We start from the raw sequence: 10,847 nt of genomic DNA on the forward strand, positions 1-10,847 counted from the left end.
CTACAATTGGTACAAAATCTCGATCTTTATTTCTCTCTCATGTGATGTTTCATTAGGAAAGCTCGTGGATTCTAGTTTTGAAAAATTTATTGGAACCTAAAACCCACAACGTTTTTAATTGGGCGATTGAAACTAAAGGTCGTGATATTTTATGATTTAATCGGTGGATTCCGACCAATTTTAGCTATTGATCGACAACTGACGACAAACACTATCTAATTCCTCCATTTTGAACAATGATGGAGTCAGAATTCTAGTAAAGACAGGTGTAAAGGTCATCTTATAAACGGCCACGTTAAGTAAGAAATGGTTCTTATCTAATCATTACTCTGATAAAGTAATTAAGATAGCTTTTTATAAGCTTTTATATGGAAAAGGAGGACTAAATTAGTCGATGAAAAGCCAAAAAAAGAAAATGACGTAGACATACTGTAAAATACAAGGGACTGAGCATAGTGGAGCCCCTTCAACTTTAGGGGGAAAAGTGTACAGTAGAATTTAGGGGAAGAATCCAGTATTTCCTCCAGTATTACAGGAAAGAAATCTTATTCCTGTATCATCTTCTTTGGCCTATGCACCCCTAAATCATGCCCTGAAATAATTTATCAGATTTTCATCCAACCCTGTAGTAAAGAATCCCTTCATGTATTCGCCCATGGTGAACTGCCGAAAAGCAGCGGGTTTATCCGGGGATACAAGCTCTGGCAACGGTCCGACCTGAATCTCCAAATCGTTTAAAATTGTAGAAAACTACTATCGGCACGCGCGGCTCTCGGTTAGGGTTGGCCAACGCCCGGTGGTCCGCGCTTTTGTACTCGTTGTTGGACATGATCTGGGAAAAATCGAAATGAAACCGACTCAGATGCTTCGGAGACGCTCCTAGTACTCGAGGGAAGTTTACCTGGAGGATGTCGCCGATGTTCACAACCAGAGCGCCCGGGACGGGCGGCACATCCACCCACTCGTCCCCGTGCTTCAACTGCAAACCGGGGAGGTGGTCCTGCAGGAGCGCTGCGATCACACCCGGGTCCGTGCGGGACGCCAAGCCGACCGTCAGGTGGGGCTGGGGACAGTACGGATAGTAATTCCCCACCATCATCCTGTTCTCCGGGCACGTCAATTCCTGTAGCTTGCCGGGGCTCAATCCCGGCCCCTCGCTCAACAGCCCCATCAGGACGCCTCCCAGCCGTTGCATCTGCTGATTCCACTCCATTACCTCGTTTCTGCACACCTCGGGGATCTCTTCCATGTCCCCTTTCGGCTCTAGCCTTATCTGGAGCGTGTCCCTGCGACGGTATTCCTTGCATTGGTTTGAACTAATTCTTTTTGCTCGCCCAAATTTTTTTTTTCAAATGACTTTTGCTTTTGTTTGTCAATTAAGATGAACTCTCTAACTTCATGCAATCCAGTTGTATAATTTCTCGATGTCAAACTCATCCCATTAGGATGTGTCGTCATCTTCCTCTAGTCATATATGTTATATCGTTTCGTGTCATTTGCTAAATATTCTAAACTTGATCGGACACGATCGTAAATGGTATAAAACTAATTTTCATCAAATTCGTCAATTGATAAGGAAACTAATTGAAGTGGCTGTGTTGATTACCTCCAGCTAGCCGCTTTGGTGTGGAACAAGTCAACGTTGGAGAAGAACGCGACCCCGGTCTCCATATCCCTCCGGTAGATCCTCGCCTTCGCCTCCATCGGCTGCTCGTTGAAGGCCTTCACCGCCGTGATTGTGCGGTCCATTACCTCCGTCGGCACACCGTGGTTGACTACCTGGAAGAAGCCGAGCTCGCGAGGCGCGCCCCACTTCTTCGACAATGGAGGGCCGCCGGCCGGAGTCGAAGCCGGAGAGGTCGATGGTGGGGACCGAATGGATTAAATCGGGCCTGGGCTGGGCAGGCTTGAGGCCGGAGAGGGTCTCGGGCGGGTGGATGAAGAGGGGAGGGATGGAGGTGAGGCCGGAGTCGACGAGACCTTTGACTCCGAGCTTGGATTCTTCGAACTGCTTGAGCTCGTGGTCTCGGTCGAAGGCTTGTTGGCTGGTGCCGGTGACGCCCATGGTTCGACTCCGACTGCTGGTTCGACCGATGATGTGAGTGTTGTGCCGCAAGGAAAGAGAAAGCGAAGGACGAAGAGAGGCGTTGTGAGAGGAAGGGACACCTCCCAGATTCATTATACAAGACCATAAACTCACGAAAGACAGAGTCATCGGGTGCTTTTGATTTTGGCAAAAGGACACTATAAGTGTTATAAGTTGTGTACGGAGATCATTTTGGTGCCATAACTTTTTTTCGGATCACTTTGGTGCCAAGTCGGAGGAAAAGAGATCACTTTAGTGACTCCGGCCAAAATTCCGGCAAAAAAAAAGAGCCACGTCAGATTTCCGACGAGCCACGTCAGATTTCCGGCGAGCCATGTCAGCATCGAAAATTAATAAAAAAAAGAGCCATGTCAGATTTCCGGCGACCATGTCAGCATTGGCACTAAAGTAATCGTTTTTCAAAAAAGTTGACACCAAAATGATCCGAAAAAAAGTTATGGCACCAAAGTGATTTCTGTACATAACTTATGGCACTTATAGTGTCCTTTTGCCTTTTGATTTTCTTTTGGGAAAATACTACCAAAAATCTCAAACTATGTCATTTGTGATAAATTTACCCTAAATTTTTTTTTATGACACGAAAAACTTCAAACTATATCACTTGTAACAAATTTACCAAGAACTTTTTTTGTGACACGAAAAACTCAAAACCATGCCACTTGTGACACATTTACCACACAATACTTTGACCCAAGGGCATTTTCGTCTTTTTTCTTTTTCTGTTTTTTTCCTTTCTTCTCGGGTAGAGGGAAGTCGGCGAGGGCTATCCTCGCCGGCGTTGGGGTTGGGCGACCTCGCCCAACGCCGGCGAGGGCAGCCCTTGCTCGCCGTCGGGCGAGGGTCGCCCTCACCGGTGTCGAGCGAGGGTCGCCCTCGCCTGGGCGGGTGAGGGCAGCTCTCGCCCGACCCAGATCGAGGCGAGGGCGAGGGCTACCCTCACCGGCGTCGGGCAAGGTCGCCCAACCCCAACACCGGCGAGGACCGTCCTCACCGACTTCCCTCCGCCGGAGAAGAAAGGAAAAAAAAAGAAAAAAAAAAAAGAAAAGGAAAAAGATGAAAATGCCCTTGGGCCAAAGTATTGTGTGGTAAATGTATCACAAATGGCATAATTTGAGATTTTTCGTGTCATAAAAAAAGTTAAGGGTAAATTTGTCACAAGTGGCATAGTTTGGAGTTTTTCGTGTTACAAAAAAAGTTTAGGGTAAATTTATCACAAGTGACATAGTTTGGGGTTTTTGGTGATATTTTTCCTTTTCTTTTTATGCAATTTTACCTGGTATTAAAATCAGATTAATAAACGAGATTGGACAGAAGTCAAGAATCATATAGCTCAACATGTTATTTTTCAAAGTAAAATCTTCCCATTTTTTTATGGAACTGCGAGCAACAAGAGGAGCACATTAGAAGCAATGTATTACTAGGCCTTTGAAGTAATTATTCTGGGATTTTAGTCTTTACAGCTAATTATCCGTTTACACTAATCAAGCCATGTGGCCATGTGGCCATGTGGCCATGTGGGAAGTAATCATAAAAACTAATTTAAGGAGAAGTCTTTAATATTGACCTATTTATATCCAATGCAAATTTAGTAACCAATACCTATACCCATACCCATACCCAACACATGCCTAACCCGACCCAAAATCCATCTTTAGCAACCTTTTTTTCTGCAAATTGTTGCCTTTTGAAGAATGGGCCGCTCTATGTATCAATTTGTTGAGTTAGTGAGGGAGCTCGGGGCTTGAGTTTTAGATAGGGGAGTGAAGGTTGTGGTGAAAGTTTGGGTTTCTTCAGAAGTGCAATTTGGCACAATAGTAGGGAAAATTACCAAAAAAGTCATAAACCTATTGCAATTGTGCCAATTCAGTCCTAAACCTTTTGCAATTGTGCCAATTCAGTCCATTCGGCCACTTTTGGCCGGCCAGCGCTGACGTGGACGCCGGCAGTCTGACGTGGCAATATTTTAATATTTTTTTGAATTTTTTTCCTTTCTCTTTTTTTTTTTTTTAATTTTCCTTCTTCCCCTGGCTGGTCTGGCCAGGGGGAGGCTCACCGGTCACTGGGGAGGCTCGCCCTCGCCGTCGCTGGGCGAGCCTCGCCCAGCTCTGGTGAGGGCGGAGCTCGCCATGGCTGGGCGAGCTCGACCTCGCCCAGATTTGGCGACGTCGAGCTTCGCCATGGCTGTGGGCAAGGTAGAGCTCGCCCAACCATAGCGAGCTCCGCCCTCGCCTTGCCCAGCGACGGCGAGGGCGAGCCTCCCTAGTGGCCGGCCTAGCCCCTGGTTGGTCCGGCCATCGAACCGGGGGAAGAAGGAAAGGCAAAAAAAAAAACTAGAGAAAGGAAAAAAATGTAAAAAATTTCGAGCTCCGCCCTCGCCAGCCTTACCGTCGCCAGCACCGGCGAGGGCGAGCCTTGCCGTCGCATAGCCATGGCGAGGCTTGACCTCGCCAGATCTGGGCGAGGTCGAGCTCGCCCAGCGGCGGCGAGGGCAGAGCTCGCCATGGCTGGGCCCTCGCCGTCGCACAGCCATGGCGAGGCTTGACCTCACTAAATCTGGGCGAGGTCAAGCTTGCCCAGCGACGACGAGGGCAGAGCTCGCCCTAGCCGACCCTTGCCAGTGTCGGCGAGGGCGAGCCTCGTCGTTGCATAGCCATGGCGAGGCTCGAGCTCGCCAGATCTGGGCGAGGTCGAGCTCGCTCAGCCATGGCGAGCTCCTCCCTCGCCGAAGCTAGGCAAGGCTCATCCTCGCCAGTCCCTAGTGGCCGGCGAGGTCACCTCGCCGGCGAGCCTCCCCCTGGTCCGGCCAGGGGGAAGAAGGAAAGGAAAAAAAAAAATTCAAAAAAATAAAATTAAAATATTATCACGTCAACGCCGGCTGGCCAAAAGTGACCGGATTGACTGAATTGGCATAATTGCAAAAGGTTTAAGACTGAATTGATAAAAAAAAGTTTAGGACTGAATTTACACAATTGCAATAAGTTTATGACTTTTTTGATAATTTTCCCCACAATAGTATGAAGTTGCAAACCAGAGGTTGAAGAAAACCTAATTGTGGTGGGAGTAGAGAATGAATGGAAAAGGTGGCGAGTCACGAAATTGAAGACGGAGAGAGAAGAGATTGGCGAAAAAGGATCAAAGTGAGCTAAGACTAATCTAGTTATTAAATGGGTTGAAAGTGAGTTTATAACCGACTCACTAAAATTCATTTGTGGCGTTTAACTTTAAAACCCATTATGACCCATACTTTAATTTTGAGGTGACCCATTTAAATAAACGTGGATTAAAATATGAGTTTGTATTCCATTTTGATAGCCCTAATCTATACTTAAAAAAAAGCAAATGCATGTGGAAACTTCGAATTCGTTTTCTTTTCTTCTTATTGAAAAAAGAAGTGACGTGTTCCGTTGATTGTCTGATCCCAAATAATCTTGTTTATCCTGTGTACTCTTTTTTTTTTTTTTGCACAACCCATATTCATATCAAAATAAGAAATTTTAAATTGTTATTTCTCTCTCGTACGACGTCTGATTGATATGGTTCTTGATGCTCGAAAAGCTTGTTATTTCTAATTTCAAAAGATACACTAAAATTTAAAACTGAAAATTTTCCTAACAACATTTTAATTGGACGATTCAAACTAATGATTGTGATATTTTATGACTCGAATAGGACACATTACCTATTGATAGATAGATCGTGACAAACACCATCTAATTCACACTATCTAATTCCCTTTTTTTTTTTTTTAAAATAGTGATAAAAATGCTTTTTATTAAATTAGCTATTCAATCGGCGCTTGTTGGGGGCTTGTCGGTATTTTTAATCGTTAGTAACACTAATAATACGGTATTTGATATGAGAGAAGAGATGAGGCTTATTTAATACTAAATAGTGATAGAAGAACGTCATATTTAAGGAGGCCTAGGATTACTACGAGGCATTAAAGACGCTATAATGTTATATTTCCTAGGCACGTAAATTTAATAGAAAAAGTGATCTTTTTAGAGTACATTCTGGAAATCTAAAACAAAGTAATAAGTTGACTTGAAAAAAAGAAAACATAATGAAATATAAATGCTCTATTTTCATATAAGTTCCAATAGAAAAGAAAAAGTTGTATTACAAAAATTAAAGCACAAGACCTTTGTCCTAATCCATGTTTTGAAAGATCTTTACTAAAATTTTTGGATGGGCTAAATCGACTTATTTGAATAAAATAATAACTTATTTGAATAAAATAAGTTATTTGAATTAACAATAGTTTAATTAAGGGCATGTGTCTTTAGTTTGTTCAACTTTTGTTTATTTTTATCCAGCATTTTCTTTATTTTAAATATAAGACTTCTGATTTAATTCATTTATATTTTTATTGGTTAAAGAATAAACAATTATAAAATTTTAATCGAAATTGTATCATTGAGAATGATATTTAAGAACCTTCAATATCGGTCAGGAGTATATTTGAAAATACTTTCTCTAATTTATCCGCAATTCTCAAGTTCAAATCCAAAAGAGAAAAAATCTAGGTAATTTATTATTTATTTTTACGATTAAACTTAATTGGAGATAATTGTATATATTCTTTCTCTGTTCATTTTCTGGAATTTAACATCAACTAAAGATAAGAAGTTTAAAATGACAAATGAATAAACTAAAAACTTAGTGGTTGGGTCACGCTGCAAAACTATGTCATGCATCTTGCCCTATGTGGCAATCATAGAGTTAAAGTGAAGAGTCATTAGTGTGTTAGAATGTATGTGTGAGTGAGTTATGTTAGAGCAATCCCACACTGGAGTATTGATGTGGTGTAAAATAGTTAATATATACTAGTTGGCTTATAACTCATTGGATTAAGATTTTGAGTAAATGTAAGTCCAACTGGATATGTTGACTGGTTCGGACTTGGGCTCTCCCTTTGCGATCTCCTTCGAATAAGGTATCGAGCTTCTACTACTTCATCTGACGAGGATGAAGTTGGGCACGGGGGAGTGGATCCTACATTGGATAATGGTATGGTACATAGCAGTTAATATATATCCTAATTGGCTCATAACTCATTGGCTTAAACTTTTGAGTGAATGTGGGTCTAATTGGATATTTTGACGGGCTCGAACTTGATCTCCTCCTTGGTGATCTCCCCGGAAGAAGGTGTTATTTATTTTCTGAAATTTAAACTCAATAATTCACGAGGAGTTTAGAGATTCTAGATGAAAAAGATTAAAATTCAATGGTCATGACAAAACTACACCATGTATCTTGTCATATGAAAAAGACAGAAATATATTGAAGTGTGACTTGACGAGCTTTGGAGCGGACATTTTCTCAATTTCTAGCTTTAGGTGTACATAATAAGACCGCAACGAAAGAAGATAACAATACAAGACTCTCCACTGTATCAAACTTCCCTGATTAACTAATGAAATGGCGCTTAGATCAACTATTCTCAGTCGAGGAGTACCATAATATGCTATAGAAAATCTTCCACGCGAGCTTACCTAATCCAATATAAAAACACTAACGTCCAACTCTGCCTCCTCACCTAATGCACGTTGAAATTGTGTGATCATCTCCACGTTTTTGTACCTTTCCTATCGTTGAACTTTAGAATCTAAACTCCAATTTTTTTTTTTGATTCTATTTACGATTCATTGTAGAGTTTTGGCCCAAAATTAATGTCCTGTAGATAACATCGAATCATGATGTATATTTCTAGACGGGCTGGAGTATACATGTTACTATTTAGTTAGATTCTTCATCACCGGCCATTATATATATGTGTGTACATATGTATATATGTGAAAAATATTAGATGTTATATATATTACGTCACATTCACATGCTATTTAAACTGAAATAAACTTCTCCATTGATTTTGTTCTGATGAGTTAACTTATGCTCATTTAAATCTTGCACTGTTCTAGTTCAGTGTAGAGTATATTTCCAACTCGAACTTATAACATTGATTTGAGAAATTCCTACTTAGATCCAAAGCCAAACTCCACAACTGACGATCAAAACTCGAAAAGAACTAAATTTTTGTTATTTTTTCACGACGGGATAGGGATCTTGTGCTAAGTTTTCACATTAAGTAGGAATCCAATTATACTTAGCAAAAGATAAGTCTTAGATTATCAAATTCCAACGTAAGAAATCTGATTATCTACAAAAAGAATTAATGTACTCTAATTAAGAGAGAATTATAGGACAGATGATTTTGATGAGAACTGCAATCAAAAGAGGATGAGGAAGGAGTGTATGTTGCCAAACATACCGACTAATTGTGGAGAAAACGAGATAGACTCATTATTTGATATAGTTACACACACCTTGTTAGGACTACTGGACTAGGACCATGGCTTGGAATTCTGGCGAATCCAAACCGAGTTTACAAACTCGACAAGCGATTGCATCATATTAATAACAGGGAAGCATCTTATTCTTGCAGCATCTATCTTAGCCAATATGCCTCTTAAATCATGTCCTGAAGTAATTTTTCAGAGTTATCCCATCCAACTCCTCAGTCTCGAATCTCTTTAGGTATTCGCCAAGCTTGAATTGCCGAAAAGCAGCAGGTTTCTCCGGCAACACGAGCTCCGGGATCGGTCCGATTGGGTTTTCGGAATCGCGCGGATAGTAGAAAACTGCCAACGACATGCGTGGTTCAGGGCCCGGGTGGGCCAGCACTCGGTGCTCTACGCTTTTGTACTCGTCGTTGGACATGATCTGGGTAAATCCAAATTTATGTAAATAGAGATTTCTATATCCTTTTATAGAAATGAGGTGATTGTTAAGCCAATCAGTTCGCAAAATGCAACTTCCAATCCAACCGGTGCTTTAACGCTTGCATGAGTGGAATTTTGCCTGGAGAAGGTCGCCGATGTTTACGATGAGAACACCCGGAGCTGGCGTCACATCCACCCACGCTTCGCCGTGCTTCAACTGCAACCCGCCAACCTGGTCCTGCAGGAGCACTGTGATCACACCCTTGTCGGTGTGGGACTTCAAGCCGACGGTCAGATTGTTGGAGTTGGCGAATACTTCGAGGACCCTTGTTTCTCACACCGGGTACGCCCACGTGAGCTTAGGGAAACTGAAGTGTTATCCGACGACATGTGATCCCTGCGTGCGGAATGCGGGGTTCGGGGGCAACGCCCGACACGGGTGCCCTTGCCCGGTCGTGGCGGGCGGGGGTTCGGGGATAGCGCCCCCGACGGGGTTCCGCCGCCCGGTCAATGGACTGCCTCCTGGCTCGCCGGTGAGCGGGCGGGGCTCGGGGCGGCGCCCAAACCTCAACGGGTTTGGGCTGGCCCGTATGGTGCGAGATTAAGAGATTTCATATAGTTTTAGGTTTTGGGCCCGTTTGGGGCATATATATATTTTGCTCGTTTTTCTGATTATTGTAACGAGTTGAGTGGCTGTAAACCGAAAATATAGTGAAATCTCTTTGCAGGACGTAGCCCTAATCGAGGGTGAACTTGGATAAATTCGTGCATCGTCTATTTTCTCTGTTTTCTGCGTGATCGTTCTGTTTCGGTTCTCGATACGTCCCTTCACAGATCAGGCTGGGGACAGTAGGGTTAGTAATGCATCGATATGTTTCTCTTCTCCACGCACGTCATATCCTGGAGCTTGCTCGGACTCAATCCTAAAACCTCGCTCAACAATCCCATCAGAAGGGCTCCCAAGCGCTGGGTCTGTTGATTCCACTCCATCACCTCATTTCTGCACACCTCCGGGATTTCTCCCTCGTCTGCTAGCATAGGACCCGACCTTATTCGGAGCGTGTCCCTGCAATATTGTAATGCAATGAGCAACTTTTCTTCTCGCTTTTTCAACTTTAAAATATTATCTAAATTTTAAAAAAAAATTACGATTAAAGTGAGTCATTGTTTTCCGTCACCGACATATTAGTATAATTTGCGAAAAAGAACTTTGCTTATGCCAGGACAATGAAAATCAAGGTTTATACAAAAGAACAAAATAAAATCATGCTAATTTCGAGTTGCTCACATTCGTGTCTTATCAACCCAACATAGAAATTTATGTTCATGTTACCTCCAGCAAGCCGTTTTGGAGTGAAGCAAGTCGATGTTGGAGAAGAAGTTGACGCCGGTCTCTGATTCCCTCCGATAGATCCTCACCTTCACCTCTGTTGGTTGCTCATGGAATGCTTTCGCCGCCACAATAGTTCGATCCATGACCTCCGGGGGCATGCTATGATTGACTATCTGGAAGAAGCCAAACTCGTGAGCGGCGCGTGCAACTTCCTTGATGACTAAGGGTCGCCGGTCAGAGTCGAAGCCGGAGCCGGAGAGGCCGACGGTGGGGATCTCAGTGGTCGTGGGCCCAACGGGCTTGAGACTCGGTAGAATGTCGGGCGGGTGGATGAAGAGGGGAGGGAGGGAGGTGAGGCCCAAGTCGAGGAGGCCTTTGACTCCGAGCTTGGAGTCTTCGAATTGCCGGACCTCCTGGGCTCTGTCGATGGCTTGTTGTTCATTAGTGTTGGTGACCCCCATGGTTCCTGCGATCTTCTTCTTCTGATTCTTCTGATCTTTGCCTCGGTGTTTGTTTTGGAGGAGGGGGAGGGGGTTAATTTTAAGGGGAGACGGAGGGGACCATGGCATTCGGAAGAATGGGCACGACAAAAGTTGATAGAGCCCACTAGCATGGTACAAAGATGAGTTGGTTCACTCACACCATGTCTTCATCTCAGGTTTGAGTGAATGATCCCTTGTCATGT

At 43.3% G+C, this 10,847-nt stretch overlaps 2 pseudogenes; both read right to left on the reverse strand.

Moving 5' to 3' along the window:
- Positions 1 to 497: 497 nt before the first annotated feature.
- On the reverse strand, positions 498 to 2,136 carry LOC115670833 (1-aminocyclopropane-1-carboxylate oxidase homolog 4-like; annotated as a pseudogene).
- A 6,334-nt stretch (positions 2,137 to 8,470) lies between these two features.
- On the reverse strand, positions 8,471 to 10,640 carry LOC115667475 (1-aminocyclopropane-1-carboxylate oxidase homolog 1-like; annotated as a pseudogene).
- Positions 10,641 to 10,847: the final 207 nt, after the last annotated feature.

This window comes from Syzygium oleosum, unplaced genomic scaffold (assembly GCF_021117445.2).
Source record: "Syzygium oleosum isolate NSW1041296 unplaced genomic scaffold, Sole_v2.1 Sole_v2.03, whole genome shotgun sequence".
In the NCBI taxonomy this organism is placed as follows: Eukaryota; Viridiplantae; Streptophyta; class Magnoliopsida; order Myrtales; family Myrtaceae; genus Syzygium; species Syzygium oleosum.